We start from the raw sequence: 23,214 nt of genomic DNA, 5'->3' as shown, positions 1-23,214 counted from the left end.
CTCCTGTGACTTCCATGTATGCAGTAATCGGGCATAGGCCTTGTAGCCCATGTCCCTGTGATTACTTAGGGAACTCTAAGTGCATGGCGTAGTTCAGAGGGCTGCTGTGTCTGTAGTGTCTGCCAACTGTAGCGGTATTGCATGCACTGAACATGTCTTTCTTCTGTCTCCCCCCCCCTTTTTGTGGTTTCCCAGTTCTTGTGTGCATTAGCATCATCAGGCGGAGGAGCACTGGCACCGGAGCAGGAGGGAGCTGCATCCCACATGGCCCTGGGGGGTGAGACAATGGAGTCTGAAGCCACCAGTGGGACGGAGGGCAAGGGGAGCTCCACGGCTGGGACAGGAGGTGACATCAGCGACAGCGACTCTTTCTCTGATGGGAGCTCCCTTGCGGTGGCGGGCCCCTCTGTGCCCCTGCACGAACAAGTACAGCCGCCACCCCTGTACCAGCACTGCCCTCCCAGCAGCCCCTCAGCGTGTGTCCCGTGGCCGCTCACCCAGGAGGGTGGGCATCCCCTTCGCCCCAGGCACCTCAGGCCCTGCCCCAGTCAGCCCTCCTGCCCTCAGTGAGGAGGCTATTGACCTCCTGAGATCCCTCACTGTTGGGCAGTCTACTATTCTAAATGCCATCCAAGGTGTCGAGAGGCATTTGCAACAAACAAATGCAAACCTGGAGGGCATTCATTCTGGCCAGGCAGCCCAACAGGGAGCATTCCAGGCTCTGGCCTCAGCACTGATGGCAGCCATTGTGCCTGTGTCCAGCCTCTCCCCTCCAACTTCCTCCACCCAGACCTAATCCCCTGTACCTCAGCCTATCCCAAGCACACCATCAGACCAGCATGCACACACCTCAACACATGAGGGTGTCACTCACACAAGCATCATACCCGTGCACACATACCAACATCCACTCCCTCCACTGTGTCCCCCTCCTCCACGTCGTCCTCCTCCCTCCTTGTCTCATCTCCACCCACACCTGCATGCACTACATCTTCAGCCACTACCTCCATCACCAGCACGCCCATCACCACACACCACTCACGTGCACTCACCACCCCACTACCATTCACACATCCCCTGTGTCCTCTACCAGTGTGTCTGTGAGCCCTCCTCCTAAACTACACAAACGCAGCCACACACCCACCCAACAGCCATCCACCTCACAACAGCCTCCAGCCCATGCACCTTCACCCAAAGTCAGCAAACGTACACCTCCTACAACCACTACCTCTTCCTCCACTCCCAGACCCCCTCCATCTACCTGTCCCAGTGTGTCTAAAAAGCTTTTCCTATCTAATGTTGACCTCTTCCCTATACCTCCCCCCGTCCGTCCAGAGGGCCCACCTTTCCAGGTCCCAACCCAGCACCTCAGCCACCACATCACAGGGCACAGTGGTGCCAGCAACTGCAGGCTTTTGGAGTGTGCCAAGAATCAGGGCTGCCAGTGTTCCACGGAGCAAGGGCAAGGACATTCCACCACCTCCAAAAGTAAAAAGGTTGCCCACATCCCAGAGGGAGAAGGCAAAAACACTTGCCACCAAGGGCTCAGGCAAAACAAAAGTGGATAGTGGCAAGACAGCTACTCCACCATCCAAGGTGGGGAAGGGCCAGAAAATCAAGGGCAGGTCCACGTCGACGCCAACCTGCACGGTGGACAAGACAGCCACCAGCACCGCCACCTGCACCACCACATGCACCGCCACCAGCACCGCAGGCACTGTGCCCGCCACCAGCACAGCAGTCACTGAGTCCACCACCAGCACCGCAGTCACTGAGCCCGTCACCAGCACCGATGCCACAGAGCCCACCACCAGCACTGCTTCCATAAAGACCGCCGCCAGCACCGCCACCACAAACACCGCCGCCAGTACCGATGCCACAGATCCCGCCGCCAGCACCGATGCCACAGCGTCCACAGCAAGCACCGCCGCTACTGATACCGCCGCCAGCACCGATGCCACTGCGGCAGCCGCAAGCACCGTCGCTACTGACACCGCCGCCATCACCGATGCCACTGAGACAGCCGCAAGCACCGCCGCTACTGACACCGCCGCCAGCGGCCCCGCGACATCCTGAGCCAGTGGCACCACCGCACACATGGCTGCCATCCCCAGTGGTCAGTCATCCGAGGCTGGTGGTCAGTTCCAGGAGCCTGGGCAGCTTGCATGTTGTACCACCGTCAGTGGAGTATCACATCCACTAGCTCAGTCCTTGGCAGGATGAAGCACTCTGGGCACCAAGTACCCTCCAGAACCAGTGGAGAAAGGCATCCACTACCTCAGACCTTGACAGGATGAAGCACTCTGGGCTCCAAGCCCCCTCCAGAACTAGTGGAGAAAGACATCCACTTCCTCAGTCCTTGGCAGGATGGAGCACTCTGGGCACCAAGCCCCCTCCAGAACCAGTGGAGAAATACATCCACTACATCAGTCCTTGGCAGGAGTAAGCATTCTGGGCACCAAGCCCCCTCCAGAACCAGTGGAGAACGACATCCATTGCCTCAGTCGTTGGCAGGATGAAGCACTCTGGGCACCAAGCCCCCTCCAGAACCAGTGGAGAAAGACATCCACTACCTTAGTCCTTTGCAGGATGAAGCACTCTGGGCACCAAGCCCCCTCCAGAACCAGTGGAGAAAGTCATCCACTACCTCAGTCCTTGGCAGGATGAAGCACTCGGGGCACAAAGTCCCCTCCAGAACCAGTGGAGACTGTTATCCACTTGAGAGACTGTGGCTTGCACTCCCCAGGATAGAGCAGTGGGCAAACCACCCACTGGAGAGACTTGAGAGACTGTGGCTTTGCACTCCCCAGGATACATCAATGGGCATGGAGCCCCCTCGTGGAGCAGTGGCGTCGTGCACTCATCCGGCTGAGGTGCCCCCCCTTCCCCCTGAGGTGCCTGTTTCATTTCTATCTGATGCCCCTGCAGTGTTCTCTCCGTTTGATGTCTGGTATCGAATGTGGGCCTCGCCCATGCATTTTGGGCCCAGTGGCCCACGGACTATGAATGGTGCACTATCCGGACTTGTGTAGTTGGTGTACATAATTGTTTATACTGTATTTCAAGTTTTGACTAATGGATTTTTATTTTTTACAATCGCTCAACTCATTTCCTTTTGTCCTTGAGTTCTTCCAGGGGGGTGGGGGGGTGTAAATGTAATGTTGCAGCATGTATTTGTGTGTACGTTGTAGTGGGTGAGGATGGGGGTGGGGGTTCTGTGTGTTGCGTGTGTGTGTCACTCTCTTTTCCCTCCCCCCTCCCCTGTGTTGTAGGTGCAGTACTCACCGTGGTCCTCGACGCCGTCTTTCGTGCTCCTGGTAGAGAAGCAGGAATACTATCGCAGGGAGTATTTGGATTTCTGGCTCCATGGCGTCCCGGTTCCTTGTGGAATGTGTAGAGGTGGGTGTTTTCCCTTCCAAGTCCTTTTTCCGTCGTGTTTTTGTTCGCTTGGTTCCCCCCCGGAAAAGGTGGCGGATTGGCATCTCAAAATAGTGTGGGCGGTACATTGTCTTCCGCCTGTCTGTTGGGGGTGACCGCCAAGCTGTTTGTTTGTACCGCCGTGGCGGTCGGAGTGTTAAAGTGGCTGTCTATGTTGGCGGTTTCCGCCATGGTCATGATTCCATTTTTTTTGCCGCTGGCCTTTTGGCGGTCTTATCGCCGCTATAACACCGACCGCCAGGGTTGTCATGAGGGCCTTTATGTCCTTCGTTGAGAGATCAGCCCCCTTCTTCCCTGGCATTTTTGACTTAGGGGCTGGTAAACTTTCCACTTCCTCTATAAGTTCGTCTATTTGGTCCATGGTACAGTTCTCAGCTGAATGTCTGGGTAATTTCCTAATCCCTCCCTGCCCATTTTGGTTGCTGCTGGATTCCCTTTTCCCCATTCCTACTCACAAGGTTTGATCAGAATTTCAAGTAATCTCTTTTGAAGGCTGGGAGGAAGAACAAGGGGAGTTGGAGTTTGAGCAATAAACAATTTCAGCAACTCACCAAAAGGGTTCCTGATGAAGATCCAAGATGGGGAGCCCAGCCGTGGCTCTTCATGTCGATGAGAGGCATGAACGGGCCCGCCGTTGGCCCGGATCTGGCCTGGGCGTGTTCCGCGCACATCCCGGGTGCGTCCCACGGTGCGGGAGAAGCTGGTGCGCTAAATAGCACACGGCCGGTGTCCTGCTGCTGCTCTAGCACCGCCCCCAGCATCCCTGGGGCAGCGCAATGGTTTGTGGCATCCCACAGCGCGGGAGAAGCTGGTGCGCTAAATAGTGTGCGACCGGCATCCTGCTGCTGCTCTAGCGCCGCCCCCTGCATCTCTGGGGCAGCACAATGGTTTGTGGCTCACTCAAACAATGATTCAAACACTAGACAGTACTAGACAGCTTGTTAAAAGTAGTGTGTTAAACACAAAATGTGCAAGAGAAGCAAAAAGAAGACAGACAGCTTAGTGCAAAGTTAGTTCAATATCATGACAAACTGCTTTTGAAATGAAAATTGCAAATGAAATGGCCACACGTTTTTGGTAGGTAATGTTTCTACATATGGTATGTTAGGTGTGGTAAAATGTGTGTGATAGTTTAGGTATGGGAGTTTGTAAGAAAACAGGCTTTTTGCAGATTTGCCCAACTTTTTGGACTACTAGCTGCTGGTTTTCGACTTTGAAAGTGCACTGAGGTCTACAGTCCAGACCTCAGTGATAGTGCTCTTTCTCTTTCTAAAGTGTTATGTTGAATTGGATACACCCAATTGGCGTGTGGTTACTGACTTATACGTCCCTAATATATGGTACCAAGGTACCAAGGGCATGAAAGACTGACAGTCAACACAAGAGTTGCAACACTGCTTGCACTACCCTGTGTGTGACAAAGTGAAAACAAGACTGCCAGCTGCCATTATCGACAGAGGAGGCTGTACATGCACTGCTCACATGACTTAGGCGGTCATTCTGCGGTCACCACCGAATGACCGCCCCGCGGTCAAAAGACCGCGGCAGCCATTCCAACTTTCCCGCTGGGCTGGCGGGCGACTGCCAAAAGGCCGCCCGCCGGCCCAGCGGGAAAGCCCCTGCAACGAGGAAGCCGGCTCCGAATGGAGCCGGCGGAGCTGCAGGGGTGCGACGGGTGCAGTGGCACCAGTCGTGATTTTCACTGTCTGCTTGGGCCCTGTTAGGGGGCCCCTGCACTGCCCATGCCAGTGACATGGGCAGTGCAGGGCCCCCCAGGGGCCCCACGACACCCGTTCCCGCCAGCCTGGTTCTGGCAGTGAAAACTGCCAGAAACAGGCTGGCGGGAAGGGGGTCGGAATCCCCATGGCGGTGCTGGAGGATTCCCTGGGCCAGGGGAAAACTGGCGGCAAACCGCCAGTTCCCCTTTTCTGACCGTTGCTTTACCGCCGCGGTCAGAATAGCCCAGGAAGCACTGCCAGCCTGTTGGCGGTGCTTCCGCTGCCCTCCGCCCTGGCGGTCAGAGACCACCAGGGTTGGAATGAGGGCCTTAGTCATTACACTAATGTCAAAGTCCACTAGTCCCTTAACTATATATAAGTCTACTCTAAGATAGGCCTATGAAGCCCTGTGGTAAGGAACTGTATATTGTGAAGACAGACATATATTTTCCAATATGTCTATGAAGCAAAGCCCTAAAGTGCTGGTGTTTGCTGAGGACGGTTAAGTACCCTTATAAGGTAATCACAGAGTTAACGTTTGGTACTCCAATGTGTCTAACTTCTGACAGAGGTTACCTAACCCTGCCATGCAAGGTATCAAAATAAAGGGGTTATCAAATGGGACTCAATGGCGCGGTCGATATTTATGATACTTTAATGCCGAACATTTTTTGTGAAATGTGCCATACTTTGACTCAGCTAGTCCAGTGGCTTCAGAGAGGCACAGGGATTGAGACATGTTTTTGCCCACCTGGGGAGACATGTAAACACCTCCCAGGCTGAGAACAGAGGTTGTTGCCACACTGGGGGTGTGACCCCCGCCCAAAGGGTGGACTGGAAATAGTGTTAACCTTAAAGGCGAGCATCAAAGGGTGATGCTGCCTTTTGTAGGACTGCTGTGATAACACTCTCCTGCAGGAAGCCCTTTGTTTCCCCTAGACATGGTAGAGCAGGGCCAACTAAGGGAAAACCAGTTTGCGAATAATTGTTCCCTGGGTGTGCTACCCATGGTGCCACACCCTCAGGATTGGACAACCAAGGTCCTCGCACTCAAGGAAGACTTCATCCATGTTGGTTGTGGCAGGCAAGATGCGATCTCGGATAGCCAGATGCCACACATCACCAAAACTATGTCACCAGGTAGGAGGCGACATACTAGTCCATTGGATAGTGACAGTGTTGTCCCCTTGAGGTACCTTACTGGGATATAATGAGCACCCCCGGCATCCAAGACATCAGTACTCACTGGATTTGGACCAGTGAAAAGAACAAGACCAATCTGAACCTGTTGGAAGTGCACAAAGAGAGGCTGCACTGCAGGAGTGCCTACACCTGCTGCACTTTGGGCTAGTGGAGTTTGGACCATGTTCTGTGTGCCTGGCTTGGGGGAAAATTGGTTCCTGGCAATAATTCTAAGCAGAGACTCCAAGGGTCATTTGGCTGCCCCCCCAGAATGGAACTGGGGACATTAAAGCTGGAAGAGCCCAAACAACATTCCTGGTAGCCACCACAGCTGTTTTGCCATTACCGTATGCCAGACACTTAAACAAACAATTTGGGAATGGCTAGAAGTTGCATGAGAGGTTGCTGGACCAGTGGGTGTTGGTTGTGACTGGATTTGTCCACCTTAAGGGGCACTAGCCCCCACCAAAGGTTTGCACCAGGACTGCTGTGTTGAAAGAATGGAAGACCTGCATCGGCAGCCCTGTGACCCCCAAATTAGAGGACTCTGTGGGACCCCAATATCTGTGGCCTGACACTCACCTGTGGACCGAAGACTTGAACCAAAATTCATCCCCATAGACTGTACAGCAACTTCCAGCTGCCATTATAGACAAAAGAGGCGGCTCCTGCACTGCTCACATGACTTAGCCATTGCCACTAAATTCAAAGTCCCCTAGTCCCTTAACTATGTATGTAAGTAACCTCTAAGGCAGGCCTACGAAGCCCTATGGTAAGGAACTGTAGATTGTTAAGATAGTTGTTCTGTGAATGCCGGAATCCATCAATGCCAAGTCCTCTTCTATTTCAAACCTGCAGCTTTGCCGAGCTGAGGAAAGCTGCACCCTGGAACAATTTCTAAGCTCAACATAGACCGCTCCACCTGCACTGCTGTAAAAGGGGAGCCAATCAATGCCAAAGTTCTACTTTTTTTTCCCACCAAAAACCAATGGCCTCACAACCATCCCTTGCTGAAAGCCATTAAAACTAAGGGCCTCATTATGAGCTTGCGGTCCAAAGGCCGTCAGCCACGTGATGATGGTTGGACCACCGCAACTGTGGTGGTTTGACCTGCCGGGGCCACCATCCCCTCCAGGAACATGTTCCTGATGGGGTGACAGGGTCAGAGATGCACTCAACCAGGGTGGTGCTAAACTCAACCCCGCCTGGGTGATTACAACTCATCTTTCAGCCAGCCTTCCCATGGTGAGGACCCCGGCATGTAAAGGCTGGCAGAAAGCCAGTGCCGGGGCCACAGGGGGCCCACACTGCTCATGCCATGGGCAGTGCAGGGGCCCCCTGCCCAATACTGTCAGAATGCACACTGTCTGCTTTGCAGATAGTGTGCATTCCAATGGTACTGGTGGGACCCCTGTGCGACGGGATTGGCCTCAGCTCAATGTGGAGCTGAGATCAATTCCACCACACAGTTTCCACAAGGATTCCACCAATCAGCCCGGTGGAAGCCTTGTAATGGGTCTGGTGAGGAGACACCAGCTGCGTGGCAGTCTCCTCACCGCGAGTCTGGCAGTCGGCTTGTCTGACCGCCAGCCTTGTAATGAGGCCCTAAGTTTCTTCTCTTGACTCTCTCCTGCTGCCTGGCCCATAAGTCTATGAGTACGCAGATAACTTTTTGACCAGGACAAACTTGGTCCTTGTACCAGGCCCTTGCTTCTTCGCAGTCTGCCTTAAAACTTACCCTTGTCCCATTCTTGCACCATTAGATGATCGCGGTTGGTACTTAACCCTTCTTATTAACATTTTTTACTTTAACTTTAAAAATTCATCTCTCTGGTTCTACTGACTGGACTTTTGTAGTTTTAGTGCAATTTTATTTATTAAACTATTGCCTGTATTTTTTAACTGGTTTAGGATTTTTCTTATATTGTTTTTGACTTTATTACTGTTTGAGTACTGCATAAATACTTTACACATTGCATCTAAGTTTAGCCTGTCTGATGTATGCCATAGTTATTTGCTGGTAGAGCTCAGAATATTTTGTGCCTTTAAGGGTTCACCTAGACAAGTAATGTGGTTATTGTTTGAGGTGTGTACTCACCCCCTCATCTAATACACCAGTTTTCTACAGTGTGTGTTTTAGGTAGGTGTGATGTGATAGATGTAGTAGGATGGTATGGCAGGTGGCTATGATAGGTGGCTTTAGTAGCTAGGTAACAGTAGTTAGATATGTTAGGCAGGTATTGGAGGTACTGTAGATGTTGCAGGTCATTATAGTAAGTTGTATGTCATTTATTATGTATATGGTAATTATGGTAGATAGATATGGTAGGTATGGTAGATGAGTAAGTACAGAGCAATTCATGGGTATGCTAGCATAGGCATGCAGGTTAGGCATGGTACAAAGGTATGGGAAGTTAAAATGGCAAGTTAGTATGGTAGATAAGTAAGCATGGCAGTTAGATATTGTAGATTTATTTTGATGGTTAGATATGGTAGTTTTGATAGTTAACTGAGATAGGTTCAGTATGGTTGGTTAGGTATGGTACAAAGTTATGGTAAGTTAGTTAGGTAAGGTGAGGTTTTATTGGTAGGCATGGTAAGAATGGCTGAGAATGGAATTCTGGTATAAAATAGAGGTATGGTAGGTTTGTATGGCATGTATATATGTCAAGTTAGTATGGTAGGTGTTGTATGATAGGTAATATATGAAGGTACCATAGGTTAGGTATGGTAGGTTGTGTATGTCAGTAATAAAGTAGGTAGGTGTGAATATGTATTTTTGACAGGTATATAGGCAGGTATGTTATGTATGGCAGGTTTGCTAGTATGGTAACTGGGTTTGGAATGTAGCTGTAGTAGAGTACATGGTGTTTTAATAAGATAGGCTAGTGATAGTGTGATTTGTGCTTGGTTTTATGTTACTGGGTAGTTTGTTTTGTGACTACTCATATAATGTTATGCTTGGTGCCTGTTATTTTTACAATTGTTAATTTGTGTTGTAATGCGAAAGGCTAGGATGTGAGAAGTATGCTTTTACTATCTGTGGGTTGTGGTAGCTTACGTTCACATTTAAATGGTGAGTGTTTATTGACCATTACAAAGAACTATTTTAAATTTACAGGAGATGTTTGATGAGCAATTTGATGTTGTCATATTGAACAGAAACATTCCTAACCCACCTTTTTCTTTTTTACGAAACTGCTCCTTCAAGGAAAATTAAATATGCACATCCCAGAGTTGGTGGTAGGTTAGGTATGGTATGTTACATATGGTATGCAGGTATATATGGTAACTTAGGTGTTGGGTATATGGTATTTGTGTTAGGTGTGTGGGTATGGTATGTGTTGTATATAGGTAACATCAATAAAACCAAGGGTAAAACCTTTGGATGCAAAAACCTAAAATGTGGCTGGCATACAGGCACAAATAAAATTGAGTACCTTCTAAACTACATGTATCTAGGGGTTATGATAGATAACAACCAGAGCAAGCCCTTCACATAGGAAATCTGCTAGATAAAGGTGCGAACACTATCAGTGTAATGAAAAGATTTGCTCTAAAATGCGGCTGCATGAGTGGCACTAATTTGACAGTAGCCCAAGCTAAATTAACACCCTCACTTCTATACGGTTCATTATGTTGGGCTCCAAACACAATAGAAAAAGCTGAAACAATATTCTAGAACTATGTTAGGAAACTACTCAATTTAATAAACACAACGCCACAAAGTCAACTAAGACTGGAAGTAGGTCTTACTATCTTCAATGCCCTTATCACCATCATTCAAATTACCTATTTTATTGGATGTTATTTGGCTGATACATTTAAAAAATATAGATTTGAAAAGAAATGACAAACAATCACCTAAATGCACTAATAATAGAATACTGTGTCACGGATTTGTTTGTTAAATAGAAATTGCCAGCTATGAACAAACTACTTAAAATGACCAGAGCTTCTTGGAAGTTATCATTCAAAAGAGAAATAAAAATAACCTGCTGCTTTTCCGACATCGAGCTATCAGCAAAATGTAAAAATATCAAACACAGCATAAACTCGGACTAGCAAAGACAGCCATACTAAAGGCATTATTTAGATTTTGGCGGTAAAGGGTCCGCCAATGCTTTTTTTGACAGAAAACCCGTCCGCTGTTCTGGTGGTCCACCCACCCAATTTAGGTGTTGGCGATCCAATAGACGAAGGACTGCCCGGGTCCCGCGGACTCTGCCAAGAATTCCCATCCACTTTGGCAGCACCGTTGGAAACAGTGGCTGGTGGTGGGACTCCAGCCACCCTTTCTACCATGCAGATTTGGAGGTGCATTGCTGCCAAGCCAACTGTAGCGATCTGACCTCCAAACCTGAGTTAACAGAATGGGGGGAAATGAGGTAAAAACATACCTTTTCTCATGATTCCACTTCTGTTTTCCAATGAAAACAACTGGACAAGACCTTCCGTCGCTGAGGGCATTGGACCACGGAAAAAACACGACCTCCCGTTGCCAGACTCAAGAGTAGGGAACCCGCATTACATGTGTGTGTTGTGTGGTCACTACACATGTGCTCAAGACCACTGCAGCCATATACATGTCACTATAATTTCTTTAAAAAGCTGTGACATGCATATGTCAGGGAGGCAATGGTGTCCAGCATGGACAGGGACACACTGGTACAAGACACATATTGCACACATACGCTACTGTCATTCTGGTGTCAGTGTTAACTGTCAAATGAATGCTGCCACAATAATGACAGTATTGTCACACTTATCACCTATGTCCCTGTGTGCACATTGCAAGGGGACCTGAAGCTGAAATGTTGTGCTGCTAGATGAGTATGTGGTTGTGTTGGATGTTGTGGTTGTGGTGTGTGTAGCTGTAGTATCAATAGTGTGTTTATGTTGTGTTATGGATGAATGTCAGTGTGTGTTTTTGGCATGTGCATGTTGTTTGGTGTTGGAACTGCAATTGATAATTGTGTGTATGTGTTGTGTTGTGCCGGTGGACACATATGGCTAAAGTACAGTATATGTGTGTGTGTGACTTACCTCTATTCCGTAGCCACTGCTATTGTACGATGTCCATTGGGTCCAGGGACGGGCTACCTCCGTCAGCAATCCGCTTCAAGTATACCACCAGCAGGACTGTAACATCTGAATACGGTGGGCAGAATACCCACAACTTGACGGTGGTCTCAGGTCCACCACTACGATGGATTGGCATTAATCCCACCCAGATCTAAACTAGACCCTCAGATTTTAAGATGAATGCTAAACAGAAAATGTATTTTCTACATTTTAGAGAATTTTACAGTGCATGTTAATCCTCAGGAAGAAGCACTAGTGTATGTCGAATTTGCAACTCTGAACAGGAATCCCTGGAACACATTCTTTGTCTATATCCACAGCTGCTGGAACCATGGAGGACATTTTTAAAAACAACCTTTATGACTGAAGGAATAAGAACAATATCTGAGGCAACTTTTTTTGTTTTAGGGGTGACACTCCAAAACATATTGGTCGTATCACAAAATATAAAAAACTGGCAATTACATCGGGGGAAAGTAAAACCACCTTGGACTTATAGTTGTCAAACCAGTTATCTCACTACAGAATACTGTTTTCTTGTTGCTTCCCTCAAATAATGTTTTATTTTGCTATCCATCTGTTTCTTGTATTGTATGTCTTCTTGCATTGTATAAGGTCTGTTTGAAACTTACTGAATAAATATTTTATTAATTCATGTATTCATACATTGTAGCTATTGTAGGTATGTATAGTAGGTAGATATAGTTACCTATAGTAACTCAGGTATGTAAGGTAGGTGTGGGTGATAGGGGCGGGTCCTCCGCAATGGCGAATGAGCATAGCCCCAATGGCTTACAGCCAGCAGCTGAAAAATAAAACGATATTTGAATATCGTTTTATTTTTCAGCTGCTGTCTCTGAGCCACCATGTGCAGCGAAAAGCGGGTTTGGGCCAGGAGAAAGAGGAGAGAGGAGGAGGAGTGGAGCATGCCTAACGTTCCCATGTCCATTTGGCCGCCCATTTTAGGCCAGCCAAACTGACATGCACTCTTAGGTTTCTCCAGCCCTGCTGTGTTGCATAGCTGGATTGGAGAAACAGCACAGACTCCAGTGCACTCTCTGAGCGGCAGACCAAAACGCTCAGACCAATCCTGACTCTGCTCTCATGCTAGGTTTAGCACAAGAGTAGTGCCCGGATTGCATGTGGAGTATGTGCTTGTGTCCCAGAGACTACTGGGACACCAACACCATCAGGAGAGCAGTGAGGCCGTGGAGAGGTAAGTTTTTTTTAAATGTATGTTTTATTTTATTGTGCCCTCCCCCATCCTGATCCTCCCTCACCCCTTTGAGATTTGTGGCAGATGGTTGGTTAGGTAAAGTAGTTTTGGCATGTTAGGTATATAGGGTATGGATCCATGGGGAGCTATGTGGTAGCTACAATAGGTAGGTATAGCAAGCAGAGCAGGGTAGCTAGGTAAGTATGGTATGCTGGGTAAAGCAGGTAGGCATGGTAGATAGGTTATGTGTATTAGGTTAGGTACGTAGGCATGTTAGGTATGGGACACAGGTTTGGCAGATATGTAGGTATGATAGGTTGGGCATGTTAAGTTGGGTATGGTACTTACATTAGGAAAGGGAGGTTGGAAGGTAGGTATGGTTGGTAGTTAATGTTAGGTAGGTCGGTATGTAGCTTTGACAGGTCTGTACAGTAAGTTAGGTATGGTCGGTAAGCATGATAGATCTGGCAGGTTGGTGAGTATTGTAAGTTTGATAAGTATGATGTGTGGCAGGTATATAGGAATGGTGGGTTTGTAGGTAGATATGATAGGTAAGCAATGGAAAGCAAGTGTGGTAGGTATGGTAGGTATGGTAGGTACGTACTGCAGGTATGGAACTGTCATGTAGGTAGGTAGGTTGGCTGAGTTAGGAAAGCTAGGTAGGTATGTAGGAATGAAAGCAGGGCAGGCAGTTATACCGGGTTATGTATGATCTGTATTGGAAATAGTTGCTGTAGGTGAGGTATGGTAAGTATAGTAGGAATGGTATGTTAGGTAGGTAGGTAATGTAAGTAGCTATGGAAGATATGGTAGATAGATTTGGTAAGTTAGGAATATGTATGCATGGTAGCTGAGGTGAATTACGTAGGTAGGTACTGTAGCTAGGTATGGGAGCTATATTAGATATATTTGGTAAGATGGGAATATGTATGGTATATAGGTATGGAAGCTAGGGATAGTGGATATTAGGCAGCATGGTAGATTAGGCATGAAACTTAGATGTGATAGATATAATAGGTAGGTATGGTAGATTAGGGTGATAGACTAGTCTGTTAGGTATGACTAGTAGATACTATAGGTATTCTGGGTTGCATATGTTAGGTTATGTATGTATGTGATATGCAGTAGGTAGATATGGTAGTTTAGGTGTGGCAGGTTTGGTTGGGGTGGTAAGTATGAGGAACAAATAATACATCATCCTTAAAAAGTAACCGAATGGTAATAAATAATGTTAGTAAAAATATTACTCACTAACTACTTACTGAGCACAAATGCTCAGTAAGTAAAGCACATACTTTCACGTTGCTTCTTCAGTACTGACGTCGATGGACATGATACTGATAAAATGCTGTTGCTTTCTCTGAACCTTACAAGTGCAAGTACCTCTATTGTTTTGTATTCTATTTTCAGGGCGTGCTTCTTTAATCAAAACTGCAGCATCATTAAATCTTTTAAAACGCTAATGCTCATTTATATTCCCATTTTGTGACCACAAAAGCTGTAAATCCAGCACCAAGTTATTATGACAGCAAAGAAAAATCAATGAATGTGCAAGGGCAATTAGTGAATAGCGGTGTGTATTTATGACCTTCAAAACCATCCAAGCTGCAATACATTCTGACCTAAAAACAAATAAATCCGAACATAATAAGTCATTGTGGCACCAAAGTAAATGCATCAAAGAACACACTGGCGATCTTCTACAAGCTACAAGTCATGTCGCTTCTGCAGTTTATAAAAAGAACTATATGATGCCCCTTTGCCAAAAAATAATGGTAACACAAATAAGGCAATGCACCCAGTCAAAAAATGCCATTGTCTTGACTGACAACTTATCAAAGTAATGCAAACGGTAAAGAAAACATGGAAGTTAACTACTGACTGAGGCTGACCCACAGCCCACTCTCCCTCTGGGCTTCTTATTGTACTCTTTATTATAAAGAATTTGTGACACGAACTATTGATGCTATGTGAAGCCATATCTAAAAAAGGATCACAAGTATTCGTGCGAGAACATACATTCATCAGTTTCAGAGCCAACGAATATAATTTAAAGAAATTAACAAAGGCAATACAGAAGGAACAGCTTCAAAAGTTCACAAAAGCGAACAGTAAATCAAAACGATTGGGCCACTTTTATCAACAAGCGTTCAACATCCTCTAACAATCATTGGCAAAAGGAATAAATCTGGCGTTAATGTTCCCACCAACGTAAATCCAGGCATTCACCAACGCTACTTGCATGCATTGAAATCACATAAATGCCTGCCCTACTGACTTTGCCAACTCTGGGAAAAGTATCAAAAATATTGTTTTCTGGCAAGGATGAATGTAGGACAAAAAGAACTGAATGTGACAAACAACAGTTGGATTATTTTTTCATATTTATACTAATACTTCATGCACGACAGTGGAGGCACTTTCTTGAAGGTGGAATGATACATCACCAGCTGACAGCATGAGGTGGGAGAGTAACACTGCTCTGGATGGAGTCAAGTCACAGTTTACTCTACGCGTATTTTAATATATTTGTAAAACATATGTCATCCAGACAGCTGCACTGTCAAGCAAGACCTAATAAAAGAAGTTTAACTGACACAGATAGGCTATTATTATGAAACAAATTGAATAATGATGGACTAATATTTTGTGTATTTTGTCATGCATTATCATACTAACCTGAGGGTCATTTAGGGTATGTGGAATCTGTAAAAAATCTGGTGAAATGCGTGCCAGTGTTTTTCAGTGCATAAAAAGCTGGTGCTAATTTTACACCAATAGTTGTGGAAAATCAGACAGAATCACTTCTCACTAAATTTGCAGTACTGTCATGATTACGGGCTACGATAAAGCTATGGTGGTGGTATAAAATAACAATCAGATATTTGTAAATGATTTCCTTAGTGGTGCAGTTCTCATTTCTCCTATTTAGCAATGCAGCAGATCATAAACAGTATAATGTATTCTAGAAGAGCCCTAAAAGTGGTTACACTGATGCCCTAAAAATGTTCTGTTCTTTCAGTTCATGGGCACTCACAAACATTTTGCCGGGTGTCACAACTTATGGTATGAGGTGTGACTGAGAGCTGCATTGATGCCAGAAGATGTGGTTGGGTGAAGTGGCGTGTGTGAAAGAGATTGGGCGAGTGAAGCATGTACATGGTGGTTTACTGTGAGATGTGAAGTTACTGTGAGGATTTAATTTCATACTGCCCCCTAAATTAAGCAACTAGTGTTTGGAAGAAACATAGATTTGACAATACTATGTTATGCTGTATCTGTTTTACTGTCTCTTCACCGCATCCTAGAGTAAACCTTCTTGGCTTTCTATTGCTACCTTTGGTGACCCAACTGTACAAAGGAAGTAACTTGATAATTGAATTGGAATGAAATAAAATATTAGGACTAAAAACTCCTAATGTCTTTAGTCTATTATCTATAAATATTAGGAGTGCTTACAAACACACTTAGTTAAGGTACTGCATGCTAAATAAAAATCCTTGACAAAGACCCCTCAACAAGATGTGCAAGTCACAGAGGTGGGCAAACACAAATGCCCAACCTCCACCAATATGCAGGCACCCTTGCACTATTTTGAAAGGGTTGTTTGTGTGCATTGGTGCTAGCAGCACACAGAGGACCAGAGCAAGGATAGAGCAAAATGCTGCATATCTTTATAAATATGGAGCATAAATGCGCTCATGCTTTCAAGCAATGCAGGGAAGGTTGCCTTGCTGTGTTGCATTAAAGGATGGTATATCTTCACCCTGATGCTTAATCCTGGCTTTATCACTTTGCCAAAATATGCTGATTGAGGCCTCTGTATTGAAAACCTGGATAAATTCCACAACACATGAGTCTCACAATCGGCACCACCCATAATCCCAGGTGCTGTGAGCAAGATGGAAGCTATAGAACCAGAAACACTGTATTAATTCCTGTGGGTAAGCCACAGACCACTCGAGCCATGCCCAACACCATGCTCCAACCTTACCCACCAAGAATTAAAGACAAAGCATTAACTTTTGATGCAAAATGAAAGGGAGAAAGAGATACCCATCTAGTTGCTGAAGTGCCCAATATGACACCAGAAAATCTGAGATCAGTCCCATCTTCTTCACTTGACCAAATGGTGAACTCCTAGGCAATTGCTTTATTTCACCTTGCCTATTTTACTATCTTTCTAAATGTTACTGGTTAGTCAATTGAACTTCAACCCAGTGCTGCTATTAACAGGAGGTCACATGCAAACGTCAGGCAGGCTGTGAGTGTACTCTGTGCCATACATGAGTATCCCTCTTCAATTTTTTAAAAGGGTAAGCTTTTTCATATTGGTCAAGATCTCTAGGAGCCTTATACCAACATACCTGATATCACCCAGTAAGTCCTCCCCAGAGTTATGGATAACAGAAATATTGATAACTGTGGGGAGGGATGTGTTAATTGAAATAGCCGGGATAACAAGTGGAATCCTGAAGAAGGGTTTTTTATTGTTCAGGGATTAGCAGTCTTAAGTGGCTTTTAGGGTTTTGGAATGGGTAGCTTTCAGGGGTAGTCAGGAGCTTTTGGGGTTCAGGGAAGAGTCGCATTATGGGGTAGTAAGGAATTTTTAAGTTTCAGGCATGGTTAGCATTAACAATGGTAAGAGGTTTAAAGGTGCAGGCCAGGGTATCAATACAAGTTGTAAGGAGTATTCAGGGTTCAGAGAAGGGCAGTGTTGAGTGGTAGTAGGGGGTTTTGGGTTTCAGGGATAGGTAGCATTAGGGTTGGTAAAGTGGAAAGGGGTTTTCAAGTTCAAAAAGGGGTACAAAGACGTTTTTAGGGTTCAGGGATGGATAGCGTTAAGGGGTAGTAAAGAGTATGTAGTATTTTGGGAAGGATAGCAACAAGGAGGAATAAGGAGTATTTAGGATTAAGGGAAGGGTAATATAAATTACAGAATAATAAAAAAGTACATTATTTTCATTTAACTTAATACATAAAAATATTAAATTTGAAGTTAAATATAATGCTAGTTTTATATTGTTTTGAAATAAAAGATTATATTACAATTAGTGATTATATTAACTTTTTGGAATTCAAAAATATAAAGCTAGAATTAATCCTTACATATTTCTCTGAAGAAAGACACCTCATATATAAACAATTGTGAAATAAAGGTATTCCTGATGTACTTTCCTTGATGTATTGCAGTCTGATCTAAAGATTGATGAAGTAACGAGTGACAGGACTGTCAGCAGAAATACAGAGAGAAGAATAAGCAAAGGGGATTTGAGGAGCTTACAAAAGCCTAGACATGCATGTGCACAAGCCCGAAGCCAATTAAACAAGAAATTAGAAACAAAACCACCTTTCTCTCAAGAAGTGTCACGTGAAGGTATGTCTAAAATTTATAATGGAAAGGGAAGAGGATGGGGGTGAGACTGCAGTACAGCAGCACATTGCTTCTGACTGCTCATTTCCCATCTGTGCTGGTAATAGAGAAGAAGAAATATTATAAAGCAGCACCACAGTGGCATTTGTGTGACTTTAAGGTCAACCTCCATCCGAATACAATAGCTTGACTTGATAAAGACCCCTTGTTCATGTGGCTTGACAAAAAAATGATCATATATTCTTTGTCACTAATCACTCTTTCTGTGGAAGCAAATAGCAATGGCCAAATCAAAAGCAGTTTTCAGGTGAATCTCTTTGGAGCCTCAGTCCCTGTGTGCATTAATATCGAGAGCTCTTTTTTTATCACATCAGACATAGGTGGTCATTCTGACCTCGGCGGTAAAAGGCGCCTACCGCCGGTCAGAAATCCTCCATAATTCCGCCGCGGTAACCCGCCACGGTCATTCTGACCCGCAGCAGCCAAACCTCCGAAAATCCGACAGCCACAACAGACCGCCAGACCAGCGGTCGGCGGAAAAGTGGAGGTGACCAAACCTCCACCGTCACGCCAACAGAAATACGCCCATGCCATTACGACCCACGAATCCACGCGGCGGTCTTTCAAACGCGGTTTTCCATTGGCGGGACACACCGCCGCGGTCAGAATACACACAAACGAACAAAACTCAGCCACATTGGCCGATTTGAATTCCACACACCTGATACACATACACACACCACTCCCACACACACAATACAATATAAAACACACACCCACATCACCCACAAACCCCTACGACCAAAAATTCAGAAAGAAGCACTGAGAGACACATCAGCGATCACAGAATACCATCACACAGAGGCACACTACACCATCACCCACACAATATCCACACACAAAACAACACACACCACCACACGCAACACACTTAACTACACATACTCCACCCCACACATCATACACACCACTCCATGGCACCCCAAAGACACCCCCGCTTCTCAGACGAAGAACTCAGGGTCATGGTGGAGGAAATCGTTCGGGTAGAGCCCCAGCTCTTCGGCACACAGGTCCAATACACCAGCATTGCCCGGAGGACAGAGCTATGGCAGAGGATTGTCGACAGGGTCAACGCTGTGGGACAGCACCCCAGAAATCGGGAAGACATCAGGAAGCGATGGAACGACCTACGGGGGAAGGTGCGTTCCATGGTATCCAGGCACAACATCGCCGTGCAGAAGACTGGCGGAGTACCCCCACCTCAACCCCCACAATTTACAACATGGGAGGAGGAAGTCTTGAACATCCTGCATCCTGACGGCCTCGCAGGAGTCGGCGGAGGAATGGATACTGGTAAGTTGAAGCTTCAATACTGCTTCCCCCCCACCTGCATGCCAAATCATACCCCAACCCTCACCCCCATCCTCGAACCCCACCCTCACCCCCACCCCCATCCTCACCCCCACCCTCACCCCCACCACCATCCTCACCCCCACCACCATCCTCACCCCCACCACCATCCTCACCCCCACCCCCAGCACACCTATTCCCTGCCAATGTCTCACCATCACAACCCACACATCCCAAAACCTAGGCCTGCATGCGTCCACTAAGCATGGACACCCATCACCAAAGCATGCCCAATGCATATACACATCCCCCCCACAAGCCACCCTCACCAAAGCCCCCTCACACGAATGCCAGCACTTGGGGACACGGGAACCTACAGATACACCCATATGCCACACATTGAAACTATAACCATACCTCTATACCCCTGCAGGACCCGACCGTCAACACACCGCCACGGAGGGCCCAGAATTCTCCACACCCCCCACCCAAGAGGCCGTCAGCGATGACAGCAGCTCTGTCGACCTGGACACTGATGACCAGCCCGGACCATCGGGGACCTCTGGACAGTCGGTTCCCCTCACACAGGCACAGGCCACTACAGACCCAAACCCCTCTGGGAACACCAGCACAGCTCCCACCCAGCGGGCCCATGCCTCTGTCTCCAGGGCGCGTCAATCTGCGGTGTGTCTACCACTACAGGGCACCCAGGATAACCCACCACCCCAACAACAACAGGGACCTGGGGGCAGTGGTAGTGGGCACACCGGCCAGGAGGCAGAGGCCCAGGGAAACAGGGCAACTCGGAGGGCAGCTGTGCGACAGGGGGGGGACGGGCCCAGGGAACCCACTCTCCACGAGGCCCTCACCACCATCATGGGAGCATACAACCGCTCCCAGGAGACGATGGCGACGGTACTGGCCTGGTTCCAGGAGATCCAGGTACTGCAGGAGGAACACTATCGGGGGTACAGGGAGGACATCAGAGCCCTCACCTCCACCCTGGTTACCATGGTAGGGCTGCTGCAGGACCTCATCAACACCAGGAAGGACACTCAACAACAACAAAGGGCCCCTGCCACTAGCCTGGACCAAGAACAGCCAACCACCTCCGCCGGCGCTAGTGGACAGGAGGCCCCCGCACAACAGCAGCCCACCAGACCCCCACCTCCTGCAGGAGAAGAACCACCCCGCAAGAGGGCCCTGAGATCTCGCAAGAAGACAGAGTAGGATGTCAAGACCCCCGCCAGCAAAGGATACCACCTGATGTCAGCCCACTGTCCCACATTGTCACCCTGTCCATCCTTGAACTGCCCATGCTCCATCTCTCCACAGGCCTCTGGACAATGCACCTGTGTGACTGTTACTCTGGACTCTGCCATGGACATTCCTTCACCATAGCCCCCACCCACTTGAAACCACCCATCCCATTTTGAGCACTGAAATAAACACCTATTTTGCACAAAACTATCTGGAGTCTGGCTGTGATTTCAAAATATTGTAATTGACATGACATTGCAAATATGTCCTTGTACATAGTGAAGTCAACAAACAGCTGCCACAAAGCTGTAGTCCATGGGGAAACGAAGCACAGGACTCGTAGTGGGGACCCCAGATCTGAAATAGGGAGGGAAAAGCCACAACTCAGTCATCATACACTAGGGCAAATAGACAGGCAGCAGAGATGCAGGAGAGTAGTTCACATTTACTAAATTATGTTTGAATTGTTACCTGTGTCCTATTGGAAGTACTGTTCAATGATTCTGTCCCTGTTGTCTGTTTCAGCACCGTCGTCTTCCTCCTCGTCACTCTCCACAGGTTCCACAGCTGCCACAACACCACCGTCTCGACCATCCTCCTGCAGGAAAGGCACCTGGCGGCGCAAAGCCAGGTTGTGAAGCATGCAGCAGGCCACGATGATGTGACACACCTTCTTAGGTGAGTACATTAGGGATCCCCCTGTCATATGCAGGCACCGAAACCTGGCCTTTAGGAGGCCAAAGGTGCGTTCGATCACCCTCCTAGTACGCCCATGGGCCTCATTGTACCGTTCCTCTGCCCTGGTCCGGGGATTCCTTACTGGGGTCAGTAGCCACGACAGGTTGGGGTACCCAGAGTCCCCCAATAGCCATACACGGTGTCTCTCTAGCTGTTCCATCACGTAAGGGATGCTGCTATTCCTCAGGATGTAGGCGTCATGCACTGACCCTGGGAATTTGGCATTTACATGCGAGATGTACTGGTCAGCCAAACACACCACCTGGATGTTCATGGAATGGTAACTTTTTCTGTTCCTGTACACCTGCTCCCTGTCTCTTGGGGGAAACAAAGCCACATGGGTCCCATCAATGGCACCAATGACGTTGGGAATATGTCCAAGGGCGTAGAAATCACCCTTCACTGTAGCCAATTCGCCCACCTCAGGGAAAATGATGTAGCTCCTCACGTATTTCATCAGGGCAGACAACACTCTGGATAACACCTTCGAAAACATGGGCTGAGACATCCCAGAAGCAATTCCCACTGTTGTCTGAAATGACCCACTTGCCAAGAAATGGAGTACTGACAGGACCTGCACCAGAGGGGGAATCCCTGTGGGTTGGCGGATGGGGGACATCAGGTCGGGCTCCAGCTGGGCACACAGTTCATGTATAGTGGCACGGTCAAGCCGGTAGGTCAGGATAATGTGGCGTTCTTCCATTGTCGACAGGTCCACCAGCGGTCGGTACACGCGAGGATTCATCCGTCTCCTCGCCAAACCCAGCGGACGGTGCCTAGGAAGGACAACATGGAGCACAGAGTCAAGCAACCCACAGGTACGTACTCACAGCTTGCACAGTAAACGATTCTCTATGCAGTGAATGGCGTGTCTGAGTGGCTATGCAAGGCCTAGGCCTGTGTGACGCAGTTGAAATTGAGCCATGTGGACCCTCGAAATGGCGGCTGCCTGACCTGTGAAGTGTGACAATGGGATGTGAGGTCAATGCGCTGGCGTGGCACACCGCGGCGGTCGGCGGTCGAAGACCGCGGCGCGAAGCCGCATTGGTTAACATTGAAGCCTATGGGTTTCAGGAGCCAATGGCGAAGGGCGCCGGCGGTGGCGGTACGCACCGCCGCGGTACGCACCGCCGCGGTCGTGACCGCCATTTTCTATCTACTTATTCACTCGCGACTTGAACTTTCACAGGAGAGGACCTATACTGCAAGTGTTGCTGTGACCTCGGTCTGGAAGGGACAATGGCTGCTGCGCCTGGGGAAAGGGCCCCTGCCTTCACTGGAGAAGAGTTGGAGAAACTTGTGGATGGGGTCCTCCCCCAGTATGCGCTACTCTACGGTCCTCCAGACCAACAAGTGAGTTTAATTCAATATGGATTTGGGGCCACTGGCTGGCTTGGGGGCCTGGCGGGGGGCCTGGCGGGGATGGGGGGCATGTTGGGGCTGCCGGGGGGCCTGGCGGGGGGCCTGGCGGGGATGGGGGGCATGTTGGGCCAGGCGGGGGGCCTGGCGGGGATGGGGGGCATGTTGGGCCTGGCGGGGGGCCTGGCGGGGATGGGGGGCATGTTGGGCCTGGCGGGGGCCTGGCGGGGGCCTGGCGGGGGGCCTGGCGGGGATGGGGGGCATGTTGGGCCTGGCGGGGGGCCTGGCGGGGGCCTGGCGGGGATGGGGGGCATGTTGGGCCTAGCGGGGGGCCTGGCGGGGATGGGGGGCATGTTGGGCCTGGCGGGGGGCCTGGCGGGGGGCCTGGCGGGCGTGGGGGGCATGTTGGGCCTGGCGGGGGGCCTGGCGGGGATGGGGGGCGTTGGGCCACTGGCAACGAAAATGCAGACAAACTTGAACGTGGTATTTCTCCC

Source organism: Pleurodeles waltl, chromosome 1_1 (assembly GCF_031143425.1).
Source record: "Pleurodeles waltl isolate 20211129_DDA chromosome 1_1, aPleWal1.hap1.20221129, whole genome shotgun sequence".
In the NCBI taxonomy this organism is placed as follows: domain Eukaryota; kingdom Metazoa; phylum Chordata; class Amphibia; order Caudata; family Salamandridae; genus Pleurodeles; species Pleurodeles waltl.
This window is presented reverse-complemented; position numbering follows the sequence as displayed.